At 36.6% G+C, this 9506-nt stretch overlaps 2 long non-coding RNA genes across 2 annotated transcripts in view; one reads left to right on the top strand and one right to left on the bottom strand.

Moving 5' to 3' along the window:
- The first annotated feature begins 229 nt into the window (after positions 1–229).
- On the top strand, positions 230–8656 carry LOC140329475 (uncharacterized). The gene is made up of 3 exons (XR_011920487.1): positions 230–435; positions 5707–5844; positions 7905–8656. It is a non-coding gene; the product is annotated as an uncharacterized lncRNA (long non-coding RNA).
- Positions 4262–9506, bottom strand: part of LOC140329478 (uncharacterized) — a 69160-nt gene continuing 63915 nt past the window's right edge. The window contains exon 3 of the long non-coding RNA XR_011920490.1: positions 4262–4412. This is a non-coding gene — a long non-coding RNA (uncharacterized lncRNA). The remainder of the gene's footprint in view (positions 4413–9506) is intronic.

Here is a 9506-nt window from a genome sequence, read left to right as displayed (position 1 = left end):
ATTAAAAGATCTCACACCAAATGTAATTAGAATATGTGGGAATCAACTTACTCCTGATTCATATATTTTTAATTTACAGTGTAAAACTTTATTGAAATTTTGGTATTCATTAAACTTTTGGTAAAGATATTATAAATAGACCGCAGAAAATGGAGATGAAAGAATCTATAAATGATTTAATGTTTTTCATCAGCTCTGGCGAATGGTCTTATTATCAATCTGGGCAAATAATAATGCTTTCCGTTCAAATACACTTCAGAATGATTGTGTTTTTATGCTGCCAAAATATAATGGAAAGTTTCAGAAATGGAATATTTTTTTTTAACAAGGGAGTTACACATTCCTTAAAATATGTAACATCTTTATAGAAAACATTTTGTACACTTGAGCAATATTTCATCGGACAAGCCTGGAAAAAAGAAGATGTGATATAAGGTAACTGTCCTAATAATACAAATTTATTTCCAGGAAGCAGACTGTGGGATGAGACTGGGAACACGGCATTGTATGACTTTGGACAATAATGAACCACAAAAATGTTTGTTCCTGCTGCGTTTTATTAATCAGCAGTGAACTGATTTGCCCACATCATGCAAGCTGAGAACAAATTAGTGTGCAGACAGTTACATTGTGGAGTCGGATTAGTATAGTTTACGTCCTAAAGTATTTCTGTGTGTGACATTGTTATTAATGGGCAGCAGGGCTTCTTGGACTAAACAAAGCTATAGGAAGCAATGGAAATGATCAGCAAATGTTGGTAACTCCTCCTTCCTCCATCCCCTGCTGATTGTGTATGCCGGGAGTGCCAGAGAAGTCATAAAAAGGCTCCAAGCATCTTTGTTAGCTAATAAGAAAGTTTTAAAGAGACCCTGTTGCAAGGCCATTTGTTTTATAAAGAATCTTCCCATATGGCCAGCACTTTTGCTTTTGAAGCACAGGTTCAAATCTTGGTGCCCACGCACACCCTGCATGATGTTCCCAAAACAATACTACTAAATCAGTTGTTTTTTCATCAAAATTGGCCTTAGCTGTATAAATACAAGATAATAATAATAATGTGCACCTGTATTCAGGTTACGAATATTAAAGTATTTGAAGATATCTGGCCAGCTTTAAAACAATCCACCCCTTACTGTAGCTGCTTTTTATTAGAAGTTACAGCTTCTAAAAGATCTTCCAGAAATACAAAAAAGAGTTTAGTTGGGTTTTAGTTAGTTTCTAACAGCTTAGAAACATCAGCTGGTAACATCATTTAAAGGGCTGGCTGCCTGCCAAGATTCTGTTTTATAGCTAAGCCTATGTTGTGAACTTTAAAATTGTTTTTGCATAATGATCATGGATATAGAGATCGATGAGGGCTTGATTAACATGCTTTTAATGCTCAAAGATATAATAACTAGTGTACATGATCTGAGCACGGGCTTTAATATAATGTTTGCATGTTTTCCTGTGAAGCCTTCCTCCCAAAAGCCTTGGGACTCCTTTTGAGTGCCACTATCTTGAGTTTAGTATCAGCAGCACTTTTACAGGGCTGTATCTGCTCAATGTTTTATAGGCGTGAAGTTGGCCTTCATGCAGGATTAGTTTTGGAATTTTATTGTTTAACTTGTATCTTTTGCTGATTCATACTAGCTTTCATACACATGTTTCATGCTGCTTATTGCTATTAATGTGGTTGTTGGTTTTTGGCGCCACTTATGCCATATGAGCATTCTCACTGTTTGTACTCATTACCCTCAGTGCAAGCCACAGGGATAAATTTATTCAGATTGGTGTTGGAAATCTTCAATGTGTTGTTCTGCCTGGTGTTACACAGCCTTTACACAAATAGGTCCAAACAGAATTCACCACAACATGGATCACGTAGTAGTAATAGTTGAATGCTGCCATGATTTTTTGTACAAATGTTGTGCAGTATTAACTAGTTTCATACAGTGATGATCTCCAGAGGCGTAAGTAAGTAGGTAAGTATTTAGTTATGTGTCTTCCATTGAGAAGTGTGGGGGGAAAATCTTAAATACAACTAAAAAATATTTTGGCAATAGGAAATAGCGACATTTTAGTATATGAACAAATGGCACACCTCTGCCATCCCCTTATTTTGCAAACTTTAAAGTATTAGTGTAAATAGATTTGTTTGATAATAAATTAATACATTGTTATGGAGATTTATATATCCACCTAGATGGACAATCTATGAAAACATAGGGACAGAGGGGATTGGTTCTGCAATGGGGACTGTCTCTCCAAATCAGGCACAACTGAGAAATATGGGTCCTTATAGTGAAAAAACAGCTGAGAATAAAAAGCGGAGTCCCTATGCCCTCCAATAATAAGCTTTTGTTTGTAATAAAATAATTGCATGACACAAGGAGCGGAGCTTATAATAATAGCCTTCACTATGAGGGGTATCTGGGGCAGCTCAATCTAAATATTACCTTACGTTTAGCAAGTAACTTTTCTTATCTTCTCACCTACACTGTCAAACAAACCCTTTCTGCAGTCTGAATACCTCTATTACAGCTCAACCCTTGGCCTGGAATTCCGAATGTCAAGGTTCAAGTTCAAGTTGAAGAAAAAAAAGTATTTTGCTGTATTGCTTTAAAAAAATGTATCCCATAAGAAATCCAGTCTTACAATATACTGTGCAAATCACTGATTTTTATATGTTTGCAAAACCTTAGCAGAGCAGACCCCTCCTTAAGAAATGATCCCTTTCCTTTCAGCAATATTTACCCTGCTATGGCTCACCTTCCCCTCCCTCTCTTTTCTCTTAATTTTAACAGCTGAAACAATAAACTTTTCTTTTTCCACTATTTGTCACAACAACCTCATGAAGACAACATTGGCTGAAAGAAAGAACACTGGCTTTTGTTGCTTGCCTTTGGATTTCTTTAGCTACAAGGTAAAAGAAAAAAAAAGATGAAGGAATATATGACCTGCGAGTCAAAGGTCAACTTCAGAGATGGGTTTCGGGTCATTCAGTCAATTTCTAGCTAATCCATGTTGAGTGGCTCTTTCTAAAAGCTTTTTTTTCTCTTTAGGCTCTTAAAAATTGGGAAAAAATCTGCAGTTAACAAGCTGCCCTTTAGAAAAGCATGAGTTTATTCAATAGCTTATGGCTCAGGAGTTTTTTGGGGGAACTCAGATCTCTACTTAAAGGCGCAAAATAAACCTGTGCACACCATCTGTTAAAGAACTAAAAGTTCCACCATGTCTTCATGAGGGAAATTTTTTGAAGGTATAAATAATTGGAATATTCATTTAGAAGTATTTTATCAAGGAATGATACAGTGAGTTGAACTACATGAAGTAAAATGTAATGTATCATAGGACAGTGGTCGCCAACCTTTTTGGACCCACAGACCACTAAATTTACCGGCTTCGAACTGGGTATGCGCGGGGGAGCCGGGTGTCATTCAAACTTCCTCCATAGTGATGTCATGATGCCAGAACCCACCCACTCTGCCATCATAGGTCTGAGCCTGTCCAGAGACACAACCCACTTACTTCCCTGAGCCTGCGATGCGTACAGGGTGGTCTCACGGACCACCGCTGGCGACCCCTGTTATAGAACAACTATGAACATACTTCGAGAAATGGAACATACCTGTCAATCATCAGAAGAAGAGGATTTTACCCCGGTAATATTCACTTCTATTCACAGGGCTTAATTTATAAAAAAAAAAGAATCTGACATTTCCTTAAACATTGCCAGGTGGGAATCAATTACTGCCAATGAAACACATGAATCTGGAAGATTCCTACCAAGGAATGTATGAGGGAATTCCAGATTCCCTGTTTTAGCTGTGTTTCCCCATAGCATTGAACTAATTGTTAAAAGTGTTTATATAAATATTTATATAGTGATTTGGCTCGTCAGTGGACAGCCACCAACTCTAGAAGTTTGCCCAAAGGGATAATAAATGATTGTATCAAATGACACAAATCTAGTGTGTGTATAACTCCCAAAAACATCATAAAATAATAACGTGATGCCACCTCCTTGCAAGTGATAGATAGAATACTCAATTGAAATATTCTGTAGGGATTGCGTTCAAGATAAACCCCATGGGGGATCATTTGATGTGACACCATTAAAAAAAATCATACAGTTTTTAATAAAAAGGAAGTATTTTATTTTATCTAATCATGATACCTTCCCTTTAATAACAAAAAAAAAAAACTAAAAACAGAATGTAACAGTGTTCATGTTTTAGCTCACTGTATTTATAGGTATTGAAAAATAATCTGTGTAGAAGATAAATGACCATGTCAACTGTTGACTCAGTGTAGTAAACCAGTTTATTTGTAGTTCAATGTTCTCTTTTCTGTACTTCTTGTTAAATATGTATGGCAAAGTCTTATTTTTCCATCTTTTTTTCTGTATGTGTACTTTGCTCTGTTTGACTCTGTAACAATGCAAAAGAAAATGTAAGGAACGTTTCTTCACAATAAAAATCACCTGATGAAAAAAGAAAGTGTTCTCTACATGAGAAATATAAACACATATCCATTACTCATTAGCTATTGTGCTATCTCCCGTACCTATTTTTTCAAAGGCTTCCCTACCTCTTCCATTATGAGCATGGTAGCTCAGTTGGTTAGTATTTTGGCCTTTGCAGCACAAGGTCCTAGGTTCGAATCCAGCCAGGACACTATCTGCATAGAATTTGAAGGTTCTCCTCGTATCTGCGTGGGTTTCCTCCGGGTTCTCTGGTTTTCTTCCACAGTCCAAAAACATGCAGTTAGGGTATTTGGCTTCCCCCCAAAAATTGACTTTAGACTGTAATAAAGACATTTGACTATGGTAGGGACATTAGATTGTGAGCTCCATTGAGGAACAGCTAGTGACAGACTATGAACTTTGTACATCGCTGCATAATATGATGGCACTATATAAATACTCGGTAATAATATTTTGGCATGGTCCTACTTTCTCACTGTGTTAAAAATAAAATATTATTAACTAATTATACATTTTATTAATATTAACAAACACAAATAGGAGTAATTTGATTAGGATACTGTGATATGATTAGGGGATTAGGGTAACTCTGGAATAATCCCATGCCACATTGCGGCACAGGAAACATTAAGCACAAACATATGGTCTATGTTGGCTGCCAAAAATAAAAACAAACAAACACTGTTTTACATTGTTACAGGCCCTCTACCCTATTCACCGTTGTCCCAGTTCCACTAATGCCTTTACAAAGATGCTTACACCTTTTGAATACTCTTAATAATGACTGGAAAGCACAGATTGCTCAGAAACAGGATATCCCTGTGAAAAAAAAATTCCTAAATTCAAAACTGTGTTAGAAAGTTAATCACACCTTGGAGGATAAGTAGAGACTTTGCAGCTTTGAAAGGATGTTGCATTTCACCCCTCCCTGGCAGCACAGCTGTGTGTTATTGAGTGATGTCTGTCTGTCTACAATACTTTGACTCACAAACACACTCATCGGACGTAGCAAGGCCAAAGTAATAACTAGAAGTTACAGGGAACATTAGAGGAAACATTAGCCACAAACTGTGAACATTAGTCTTACGTTAGTTTTTACATAGTTCAAAGTTTTCCAAACATTTTCAAATAATTTATGGGCTCCCCCCAGGTTAAATGTTTGTTTAGTCTAATGGAAAAAAAATGGGGTAAAAAGTAGAGCAATAATCAACTTATTTCTTGCTTGTTCTTTGGTGCAGCTCTAGAATCTGCTGGTCCTGTATTGTATATGCTGATATTAGCGAGGGAGCACCCACACAATCAGCAAAGAGGTGCAACATTGGTGGACTAGCATCAACTCTGGACCCAGGATGAAACGTTTATGAGCAAAGAATATGGTAAGTAATATGTAAGTAGGTTCGCAATAAACTCATATTATGAGTTACATCATCCAGATAGCGCAAATTAAGATGGCTGAGAAATCCAAACGGAGAAGGCCAGGCAAAGAAAGAAGCACCAACAGTGCTAAAGGAAACCTTTTGGCAGATAAGTCTGCCATATTGGGATAAAACGCTGCATATTCTGGCCAAAATGTTGGCCAATTTTTCCACTTTATTTTTATGCTCAAGTCAAACCCCTGATTTTGTATTAAACCCCTCCTAGGTGATTAGTTAATTTTTTGGACATTGATGAACAGGGAGGGTTAGAGGAGAGGGTCAATTTAAGGTTTAGTTTAAGGTTAGGGGTCAAGAACATAAACGGAAACATTTTATCCACTTGACCAGCACAGGTCTGGTATTTGTGACCGAGCGCCTAAATAAATTATCATAATTCTTTAAATTTTTCCATTCTAGTTATAGGAATATTTCCTAATGATTGGTAATACAGGCAGGGGGACACTTATTCAATGTTTAGGGTTTTTATAGGGTCTGATTTATTAAAGCTCTCCAAGGCTGGAGAGGATAGACTTTCATCAGTGAACCTGGGTGACCAAGCAAACCTGTTTTAGGATTTTAGTTTAGGATTTAAAATATTTACTAACAAATAGCAAATTACTTTTAGGAAATCTATCCCAGGTTTTCTGGATCACCCAGCTTCACCCATGAAAGTGTATCCTCTCCAGCCTTGGAAAGCTTTCATAAATTAGCCCCATAGTGTTTTATAACCCCTTTCCTTATAAAACTACACATTTATACTTCTTTTAAAGGTCATAATTCTAAATGTAATTTTTAAGAGACCCCCCAAATTTCAGGACCCCCTGATATAAGGATGCACACTACATCCATGACCTGGGTATGAATTACCATAAAGATTTCAGTGCTTTTTATGGAGAATCAATTTTTATGAAGGAATCAGAGATCAGGAGGAATTCAAGAGCAGTGGGGTGACATTTTAACCCCAGCAGACATTGCAGGAAATGTTCAATGCAGTAAAGCAAAACTATTAAAGCCAAACCTCTTGCAAAACAATGAATAATAATAATCTAATAGCCTAACTTTGTGTTAATTTTTAATATTAATATTTTAAATCTTTTTTTTAATACAAGTACTATTTCTTTTAGAATATATCTTTATGCATATCTTTATGTGCAGCACTGGAAACATTTATCTCATAGAAGAAAATAGCTGTTCCCGAATTATCTCTTAAACAGCATCCAGGCAGCTACCCTTTCCCAGAGACATTTTTACTAGATTGTAAGCTCCTCGGGGCAGGGTCCTCTCCTCCTATAGCATTGTCTGTATTAGTCTATCATTTGCAATCTCTATTTAATGTACAGCGCTGCGTAATATGTTGGCGCTATAAAAATCCTGTTTAATATTATTAAAAATAATAATAACCAGCCCAGCCAAAGAAAAATGTAAACATGCTTGCAGGATATGAGAATGCAAGGATAGTGAATTTAATCTGCTGCTTTTCCTTATTTATTTAAGCAGCAAGCTGGGAGTGGGTCCTCGACCAAGTTGTGTTACTAAACTGCTGCAGAGATAAGTGAGGTCACTGACACAGATGTGGTGTCTGGCAGGGGTGCCTGGATCACAAAGAATTACAAATTCTAGAGCCAGAAGAACAATTTATCTGATTATTTAGATGTTTGCCTGAAATTCAACTTTAGAGATGCAAGCCAAGTACTAAGCTTGGACACCCGCAAGTATCAGATTTTACGTCTACTGCCCAGAATACATAGTTAGGTTGAAAAAAGAGAAATGTCCCAGGCGTTCAACCAAACTTACCCTTATTAAAATGTACCACTGGACTTTCTCACCATTGGTACAATTAGTGGTTTTACTATTTTTTTCTTCCGCTCTAAAAGTTGTAGAAAATGACAATCCCAGAAGTTTCGCCTCATTGTTGGCCGAGCTTTTTTTTGCAAATCGTTACATGGGCTCTTGATTAATGATTGCTACGTGAAGTAAAAGAATATTTTCAATAACAATAGACTAAATCTTATTCCCTGCAGATCTGAACAAATGAGCTCATTTCCAAGGGAGATTGAGTCTTTTCCTTTGAATGGGATGATAAAAGATGGAGAGCAACCTCTGGGGAGAAGATATAAACCAAACCCTGAAACTTCCAGAACGTGTTGTTAACAGTCCGCATGGAGAGAAGTGGAATTCTCACGCTCTCAAACAAGGCATCTAATTACACTTTTTGTTTACTCAGTGATGAAACTGTCAGTAAAAAAAATAATTTTTACCGATAATACGTTTTTTGATTACAGAAAAAAACATTTTTAAAGAGATAAAGGGTAAAGTCCATGTCCTCATAAAACCATGCCAAAAATATCTACACCAGGTACGTCATACTGGTGCGGTGCTCTTGCTGCTTCCCTACGGCCCTTCTTGGGTTAAAAGCCTCCAGCTGTTCTCCAGTTGATGCAGATTGCAGTTGCTTACATCATTTTGCAGCTGAATGCCTTTAGAAATGTTTGATGGATCTTTTCTCTGGGACAATATGTTGTAAGATTCATTTATTATTGTAATAGTAATACATCAAAGTGGTTTTTATTTAACTAGGTGCTGTACTCAGTAGACACGAGGTGGCCCATTTGAAGATTTATTCAGTTCATTTGGACCTTCTGTTTCATTTGAGGTTAACCTTCCTGATCTGAAATGTTTAATTGTATGTTTAAGTTAAAAATAATACAGGGCTAATATAAGGAGGCCTTCAAACAGCCTGTATGTTCACCATCTCCACCCAGCTTAGAGAGCAGACTGTTCCACCCAAAGATAGAATTCAAAACTGGCAATTAAAAGAGGTATATGATAATATATATTAGACTATATAATTGGTTACAATTAATACTTGTTGAAATAAAAAAGGCATCTAGACAGGGATCGACCCGGGTATTGCCCCACATTGAACACATTAGAAGAACAGGCTGTGGAGACAGTTTTGTTGTACTCTGCACCCTTCACTGTGCCACTTATATAACAATAAGCAATTTTATTTTTGTGTTAGACTAGTTACCCTACCTAAATAATTTATTATTACTTATAATGACAATAATAATACCTGTTGATCCTACTATGAAAGACCTTTTTGGGCACTTCCTTCTATAGGACAACAATATTCCGCCCTTATCTCGCTCATTTATATAACATAAGGCCATTTTAGTTTAGTGTCAGATCAAATGACCTAAATAATGAATGTAATAATAATAATTAATAACTGGTAACCCTCCTATGATGAACTTTTTTAAGCAGTTCTTTTGGTAGGCAAAAATGTTCTGCCCTATTCTCACAGTAATGCCCTGGCATTGTCACATGGGCTTTCAATTGACTCTAAAGGTGATCATTTCAATACACATTGGGTCTGATTTATTAAAGCTCTCAAAGGTTGGAGAGAATACACTTTCATCAATGAAGATGGGTGATCCAGCAAACCTGAAATTGATGTGGTCCCGGATTGAAAACATTTGCTAACAAATAGCAATGACTTTTAAGAAATCCATTCCAGGTTTGCTGGATCATCCAACTTCACTGATAAAATTGTGACCTCTCCAGCCTTGGAGAGTTTTAATAAATTAGGCCTATTGGGTGAACATCGGTCATCTAGCTCA

The sequence above is a fragment of the Pyxicephalus adspersus genome, chromosome 4, assembly GCF_032062135.1.
Source record: "Pyxicephalus adspersus chromosome 4, UCB_Pads_2.0, whole genome shotgun sequence".
In the NCBI taxonomy this organism is placed as follows: Eukaryota; Metazoa; Chordata; class Amphibia; order Anura; family Pyxicephalidae; genus Pyxicephalus; species Pyxicephalus adspersus.
This window is presented reverse-complemented; position numbering and strand designations above follow the sequence as displayed.